Source organism: Octodon degus, unplaced genomic scaffold, assembly GCF_000260255.1.
Source record: "Octodon degus isolate 3935 unplaced genomic scaffold, OctDeg1.0 scaffold00207, whole genome shotgun sequence".
Classification (NCBI taxonomy): Eukaryota; Metazoa; Chordata; class Mammalia; order Rodentia; family Octodontidae; genus Octodon; species Octodon degus.
In genome coordinates, this window is record NW_004524783.1 from 3,951,432 (window position 1) to 3,960,173 (window position 8,742).

At 42.9% G+C, this 8,742-nt stretch overlaps 1 pseudogene; it reads left to right on the forward strand.

Moving 5' to 3' along the window:
• The first annotated feature begins 1,319 nt into the window (after positions 1-1,319).
• On the forward strand, positions 1,320-4,729 carry LOC101574087 (annotated as a pseudogene).
• The last annotated feature ends 4,013 nt before the right edge of the window (positions 4,730-8,742 follow it).

Consider the following 8,742-nt stretch of genomic DNA (forward strand, 5'->3'; position numbering starts at 1 on the left):
CAAAATTTTACAAAGATTTTCACAGAAATCAAAGTAAAGAGTTCTTTCTGAACTAGAAAATGATAAGAAAAAGGAACAAAATGCTATCTCAGGTCCATAGCTCACCCAGAACAAGCCTAGGAGACATAAAGATAGAAGAAATTGAAGTCACACACCTGAAATCTCTGAAATGATAGCAACTGAAGTAAAGAAACAACTCTAGGCAGGTATGGAAGAAATTACATCCGAAGTACTCTCTCAAGTAAAAAAAGAATGATAAAAAGAATGAAAAAATTGCTAAGCATATCTAAAAAAAGACAGATAAAAAATGAAGAAGCATAGAAAAATGACAGAAACCTTGAATGTGTGATATAGGAAAAAATAGAATAGAAAAAATAGATTAGAGAGATATCCAGGAAATTAAAAATTCCATTACAAGCTGGCAAAACTGACTGAATAACTTAAGATAGTCTTTCAGACCTTGGAGACATCATTGCAGCTAGGGACCTAGAAAGGAAAGATCTCCTAAAAATAATAAGTAAACAGAAAATAAACACCTGAAAGATGATGTAAAGATGGACCACATAAGATTGATAGACGTCAATGAAAAAGGAGTCAACACAAATGACATTAAAAAATATTTGAAGAAGTAATAGCAGAAAACTTCTTAAGCATTAGAAAATAATGTGACATAGAGATAAGTGAGGTATGTAGAACTCCAAATAGCATCAACTGAAATAAATCTGCACCCAAACATATAATAACCAACATCCTAGAAATTCAACACAAGAGCAACATTTGAAAGCTGTTAGAGAAAAGAATCAGACCACATATAAAGAGAAGCACATTAGAATCACAGCAGATTTTTCAACACAAACCATCAAGTCATGAAGAGCTTGGAGTGATGTTTTTAAGTCCTGAAAGAAAACAACTTCAACCCCAAATTCACATACCTGCAAAACTCTTTTTCAAAATTAATGGAAATGTAAAATACTTCCATGACAAAGAACAACTGAAGAAATTCATGACCACAAAACCAACCCTATAAACAGCATTAAAAATATTCTAGAAAGATAAACATGACCACAATTATAAGAAAAAAACATAAAGAAACCTCCAAGCAGAGCAAAAATTAAACACAGAGGAAAAGTAGGGAACCTACAGCAGGAAAATAACATGACAAACATAAACCAATACATACCAGTTATGATGATCAATGTAAATAGCCTTAATTCACCAATTAAAAGAAATAGACTGGCAGAGTGGATCAAGAAACAAAATCAGGCTGACTGAGACACTAGGGGTGGGATCTGGTGCAGTGGAAAGGTCAAATCAGAGGCCAAGACTCCCTGATCATGAGCTCCACTGGCCAGGATTCCACCATAACCAGGCATCGAAGGAGGAGGCACAACCCCCAGTCACCCTTCATGACTCCAGCGTCACTTTGAAGTGAAGTATTAAGAAGGGTGCTGTACACCGCTCCAGCCCCAATCTAGTGGAGGTGAAGAAGGACAGTATGGAGAAATGCAGCCAAGCAGTGGAAGATGACCTAATTGTAGGACTTCAAGAGCTGGATGTGAATCCTGAAGCCAAGGTCCTGGTAGGTACTGAGTTGATGTTTGATGAGCAGCTGAATGAATTCCATTGCCTCTGGGATGACAGCTTCCCTGAAAGCCCTGAGCAGCTCCATGCCACCAAGGAGCAGCTGATCCAGGAAGGACTCCTGGATTGCTGTGTGTCCTTTCAGGTCTGTTTTGCTGAAAAGGAAGAGCTGATGTTGGTTCATGGCCTAGAATTTATTGATCTGATGGAAACAACCCAGTACATGGATGAGAGAGAACTCTGAGTACTAGCAGATACCTATGACTCAGTTTATCTGCATCCAAACTCATACACTTGTGCCCGCTTTGCCTCAAGCTCTGTCCTCCGGCTGTCAGATGCCATCCTGGGGGCTGAGATATGGAATGGCATGGCCATCATCAGACCTCCTGGATACCATGCCCTACACAGTCTCATGGATGTGTATTGCATGTTCAACCACATGGCTATCTCTGCCCACTGTGCTCAGAAGAAGCACTGCATTCAGAGGGTCCTTATTGTGGATTGGGGTGTGCACCATGGTCAAGGGACACAGTTCACTTTTGACCCCAGGGTCAAAAGATGTCACCCCAGGGTCCTCTATTTTTCCATCCATTTTATGAGCAGGGGCAGTTCTTGCCCCACTTTAAGCTCTCTAACTTGTCTACTGAGGTTTTGGCCAAAGTCAAGGTTACACCATCAACATGCCATGGAACCAAGTGGTGATGCAGGATGTGACTACACTGCTGCTTTTCTGCACGTCCTGCTACCATTTGCCTTCGAGTTCTAGCCTCAGCTGGTCCTAGTGGCTGCTGGAATTGATGCCCTACAACACATCCTAAGGATGGCTACAACCACTGCTCTCTGGTTGAGGGTGTCAGTGCATCACTCCACATCCTTCTGGAAGATCCTTGCCTCATACTGGAGTCTCCTGGTACCACCTGTCCTACTGCTCCGGCTTCAATCTCTTGCACTCTGGAAGCCCTTGAGCCCTTCTGGGAGTTTCTTGTGAGACCAGGTGAGGTCCCAGAGGAGGACAGTGTGGAGGATCATGTGCAGGAGAAAAAGGAGGAATGACTCTGAGAGTCCCCTGTGCTACCAGTCCTGACCTAGCCCTCGCTACAGGCTTGAACTGGGCTGGTTTATGACCAGCTGATGATGAGTCACTGCAATATATGGGACAGCCACCACCCCAAGACACTCCAGAGCATCCTGTGGATCATGTGCCACCAGGAGGAGTTGGGCCTTGCCGGGTGCTGTGTTACCCTGCCTGTGCGGCCTGCCATGGAGGTAGAGTTGCTCACCAGCCACAGTGCCGAGTATATGGCGTGCCTCCGCACCACTGAGAAGATGAAAACTTGGGGGGGCACCAATTTTGACTCCATCTATATCTGACTCAGTACCTTTAGCTGTGCAGTTTGCTTCTGGTGCTGCCTGCCGCCTTGTGAAGGCTGTGCTCTCAGGAGAGGTTCTAAATGTTGTCCTCCCAAGGGCACCATGCAGAGCAGCACAGTGCTTATGGTTTCTGCTTTTTCAACTCTGTGGTTGTGGCTGCGCGCCATACCCAGGCCAGCAGTGGGCATACCATGCGGATCCTTATCATGGATTGGGACATCCATCACGGTAATGGAACTCAGCACATATCTGAAGATGACCCCAGCGTGCTTTATGTGTCTGTGCACCACGTTGACCATGGCACCTTCTTTCCCATGGGGGACAAGGGTGCCAACAGCCAGGTAGGCAGGGCTGCAGGCACAGGCCTCACCATCAACGTGGCCTGGAATGGGCCCCGCCTGGCTGATGCTGAGTACCTGGCTGCCTGGCACTGCCTAGTGCTTCCACTTGCCTATGAGTTTAACCCAGAATTGGTGCTTATCTCAGCTGGCTTTGATGCTGCATGAGGGGACTCACTAGAAAGCTTCTAGATGTCACCTGAAGGTTATGCCCACCTCACCCACCTGTTGATGGGCCTTGCCAATGGTCACATTTCCTTATCCTAGAGGGTGGCTACAATCTGACATCCATCTCAGAATCTATGGCTGCTTGTCTCACGTACTTCTTAGAGACCTGCCACCCCAGCTGGCTCTGCTTTGGCCCCCACAGTCTACAGCCCTGGCCTCCATCACTGAGACCATCCAAGTCCATTGCAGATACTGGCACAGCTTACGGGTCTCAAAGGTAGAGGACAAGGAGGGACTCTCCAGTTCTAAGTCAGTCACTGAGAAGGTGCCCAACAAGACAATCCTAGGCTGGCTAAGGGAATGGCCATGCCAAAAGGCAAGGTTCTGAAAGCAGGCCTTGTGGATCTACTCCTGTCAACTGCTGGTTCAAGGCGTGTTCAATATTATCTGCACAAGCGTCCACTCCAGGCCGAACTAAACCAGAGGTAGTTAATGTGGCACTCACTCAGCACCAGTCCTCAGAGACAGCCACCAGAAGAGCCATCTCGTACAAAGCCTCCTCAGAGGAGACTGTGGGAGAAGGCCCAGTGCACCAGGCCACCTCAGAGGCAGCTACAAGAAGAGTCACATTGCACCCAATCACTTCAGAGAAGGCTGAGGGAGAAGCTGAGCTGATCCAAACTCCTTAAGCTTCATGTACAGAAGAGCAGACCCTGGAAACCACACCTGGCCAAGAACCACAGCCCTGCTCTCTCCCAGGCAGCTGCCTGTGACTCCTACGCCTTGGAACTAAATGAAGAAACTCTGGAGACCCTGGAAGCTCATGACCTACGAGAGGAGAGCCTCTCAGGAGAGGCAGCTGGAGGTCAGGCTGAGGCTGACTTGAAGCTGACGCAGGGATTTCAGGACCCAACTGACGCAAACCAGGGCATATTGTACGCTGTGACACCACTGCCCTGGTGTCCCCATTCGGTGGCAGTACGTCCCACAACTGCAGCAAGCCTGGATGTGACCCAACCTTGTGAGGATTGTGAAGCACTCCAGGGGAACTGATCGTGTCTGGGCTGCTTTGGGTCTGCTGCAGCCGTTATGTCAATGCTCACATGGTCTGACACCATGAAGCCTCTGCACACCAACTGGTCCTCAGCTTCACTGACCTGTCTACTTGGTGTTACTCCTGTCAGGCCTGTGTCCAGCCCCAGGATCTCCTAGATGTAAAGCGCATCACCCACCAAAAGAAGTTTGGGTAAGACGCGCCCCACCCACACTAAATCCCAGAAGATCTCTTCTCCACCTTCTGAAGCCCCAGACAGACCAGCCTTATTCCTGCCACCTACACGTTGGATGAGGGTGGCCTCTACCCCATCATAAATACCCTTTGCCAATGGCCCAAGGGTGCTTCTTTATGTGGAAATACACTTTAAGAGGACTATGATCATCAGTTGTGACTCTACCCCTATCAACTGCTGGTTCAAGGGACACCACTACTCCACTCCAGAAAGAAAGAGGGACAGCTCAGTGTCCCCAAGAGAAGGCTGAACTGAAAATGGTACCGTTGGGTGGGAGCGGGTACAACTGCAGTTATGGCAGGGTTGCACATTTAACAAACTTCAAGTTGCTACAAAAAAAAAAAAGAAAGAAAAAGAAATAAAATCAAACAATATGTGATATACAAGAAACACATTTAACTCCAAAGGAAATTCATAGGCTAAAAGTCAAAGGATGGCAAACAATACTCCATGCACCAGGAACTCAGAAAAAAAGCCAGGGGTAGCTATACTATTGACAGAAAATGTGAACTTCAAAGCAAGAATGATCAAATGAGATAAAGAAGGTCACCACATACTTGTTAGGGGAAAACTTTAAGAGGAAGATATAGCAGTCATAAATACGTATGCACCAAACATGGGAGCACCCAACTATATAAGACAAATTTGTTTTATTTTATTTTATTTTATTTTTATAAGACAAATTTTAAATGACATGAAAAATCAAATAACTAATAATACAATCTTAATAGGGTACCTTAGCACCCTATTGTCTCAGAGATAGAACAATTATGCAAAAAATTAGCAAATAAGTAGAAGAACTGAACCAAACTTTTGAACAAATGGACTTATTAGACATTTACAGAGTGTTCTACCCAACAACATCTGAATACACATTCTTTTTGGCTACACATGGATGTTCTCTAAAACAGAACACACACTGGTCTACAGAACATGCCTAAGTAAGTGCAAAGAAATTGAAATCATGCCATGCATATAATTTCATTGACCATAGTACAGTGAAACTGGAAATTAATGACAAAAGAAACTACAGAAACTCTAAAAACACCCTCCTGAACTATCTATCAATGGATCACAGATGAAATTAAATAAGAAATTAAACAATATCTACAATCCAATGAAAATTCAAACACAAAAGAAGGAAGTTAAATTACCGTTATTCACATATCATATGATACTCTACGTGGAAGATCCAAAAAACCCCACCTAGTGACTGCTAGAATTAATAAACAAATTGAGCAGCACAGCAGGATACAAAGTTACCACCCCAAAATCAGTAGCATTCCTTTACAAAAACAATAAACTCACAGAGAGAAATTAGGGAAACAACACCTTTCACGACAGTGTCCAAAAAAATGAAGTACTTAGGAATTAATCTAACAAAGGAAGTAAAAGATCTATACAATGAAAATTACAATACTCTAAAAAAAAAAGACATTGAAGAGGATTTCACAAAATGGAAAGATACTTCCTTGCTCATGGATAGGAAGAACCAACACTGTGAAAATGGCTATTCTTCCAAAATTGTTATGCTTATTTAATGCAGAATATGATCACATACCTCACAGATCTAGAGAAAACATTCCTAAAATTCATTTGGAACCAGAAAAGACCTAGAATGGCAAAGGCAAACCTGGCCAACAAAGGCAAGCAAAAGGCATGAGAATGTGTAATTTGAAAGTATGCTAAAAAGCTACTGTGATAAAATCAGCATGGTATAAACAAAAAACAGAGACTCCAGGATTAGTAGAACAGATTAGAAGATGAAGACACAACTATTAACACACTAAGTCACCTTATCTTTGACAAAGGGGCCAAATATGTTCATTGAAAGAAAGATAGCTTTTTTAACAAATGGTGCTGGAAAAACTGGCTTTTCACATGCTGAAAACTAAAACTAGATCCAGATCTATTATCATGCACTAAACTAAAGTAAAAATGACTTGAAAACCTAAACATTACAGCAGAAACACTAAATATGCTGGAAGAGAAAGTAAGTAGGAATCTTGAAGACATAGGGGTAGACAGAGAGCTCATGAGCAGAAACCAAACTGCACAGGAACTACTTCAAAGAATCAATGACCGGGGTGTCATATTTTTGGAAAGTTTTCCACATCAAAAGAAATCACCAACAGAGTGAAAAGAAAATCCACAAATTGGGAAAAAAAATCTTAACCAATAGTCCTCAGAAAAAGTCCTTCTATCTAGAAAATATAAATAATTTAAAAAGATGAGGGCCTCAAAATTCAAAGACCCAATCCAAAAATGGGCATCTGGGATGAATACACACTTCTGAGATGAAGAAATAAAAATGGCAAATAAATAGATGAAAAAAAGTTCCACAGCACTGGTCATTTAAGACATGCAAATGAGATTCCATCTTACTCCAGGAAAAACAACTACCATAAAGAACACCAAATGCTGGAGAGGCTGTGGGAAAAAAGGAACCCTTCTCCACTTTTGGTGCGAGTGTAGACTGCTGCACTCTCTGGAAATCATTGTGGAGATTCCTCAGAAAACTAGGATTAGAAGTCCTATTTGACTCTTCCGGGTATTTTTCCAGAGGAACTGAAAACATCATACCAGTGTTTCTGTCAATCAATTACAGTTGCAGGGTATCTGTGTACCCATTTTGTAGCAGCACAATTTGTCACAGCTAAATCTTGGAAATGAGCCGGCGAGATAGCTCAGTGGACTAAAGCGCTTGCTTAGGTAGGTTTAGGCAAGTTCAGGGGCTGTGGTTTGATCCCCAGCACCCCCTGCTGCACCAGCCCCACCCCATGTCTGGCTGAGCTGGCCAGAGTCTGAGGCATAGATGTGTACTCCTGTAATCCCAGCTCTGGGGAGACTGAAAGCAGGAGGGTCACCACAAGTCTGAGTCAGACCCTGCAGCAGCCAAATTAATCAATCAATCAATCAATCAATCAATCAATCAATCTTGGAAAAAACCCAAATGCCCATCACCTGATGAATGGATAAAAACGATGTGGTATGTTTATATAATGGAGTATTACTCAGCTATAAAAAAGATAAATTTGAGGCTTTTGTAAGTAAATGGATGCAACTAGAGGTCATACTCATACGTGAAATAAATTAGACCAGCATGTGCAAATGTCGTATTATCTCCCTAGTGTAAGAACCTCGAAGAGTAAACAAAATCTGAAAGGTACAAAAGATATATTTTATTATTCTATAATTATTTATATAACCATCTGATTGCACCCACTTTTGTATATGTTCCTCCCATTGATTAAGATTTAAGGGATAATTTTTCTATAAATACATTAGGAAAGCCAGCTAGAAGAGTTGGGAAAGAAAGAAAGAATCATAGAACAATAAAGCCAGGGACAAGGTATTTTCTGTCTGCCTTGTCTGTACCCTTGTCCTTCCTTATTCTTGCCATTGGCAGGCAGCCAGAGGCCACGGGTTGGATTATTAAGCAAATTCCTTCCTGATGACTCCAAGAAAGGATCTTGGCTATAGCTAATCCAGGAGCAATGTGGTCATTTCCATCCATCTATGCAAAAGCTCTGCTGGGGCTAAGGTGCCTAGCAAGGTCATGGTGGGCTCAAAGGGAATCACTTGCTTCCTTTTCTGTAAATCAATCACAGTTGCAGGGTTTAGAGTACCACCTGCCTTTGAACTGAGCAAACCTTGTAAGAGTGAATGCAGCTAATTCCCCACCCCTGGAAAGTTCAACTTGCTTTCAGACACACAATCTATAGGCAGAGGAAGGTCTGCTTCCTGTGTGAACAAGCCCCAGCAAACTCCACACCATCATGGAATTTAAGTCTCTTTTACTTACTTCCTACCAAAGAATTCTACTTTTTGTTTTAAAGAATTCCACTTTAACAAAAACATTTATAATCGCTTTTAGTATTTTTAGTACCAGAGAAGAGAAAGCCCACAGAAAAAGTGTCAATTCCACAGAACTGTGATTTGACTCATAGCCACTACATTTCAGCGTCACCTCTGGCTTAACTCCACAAAAATTA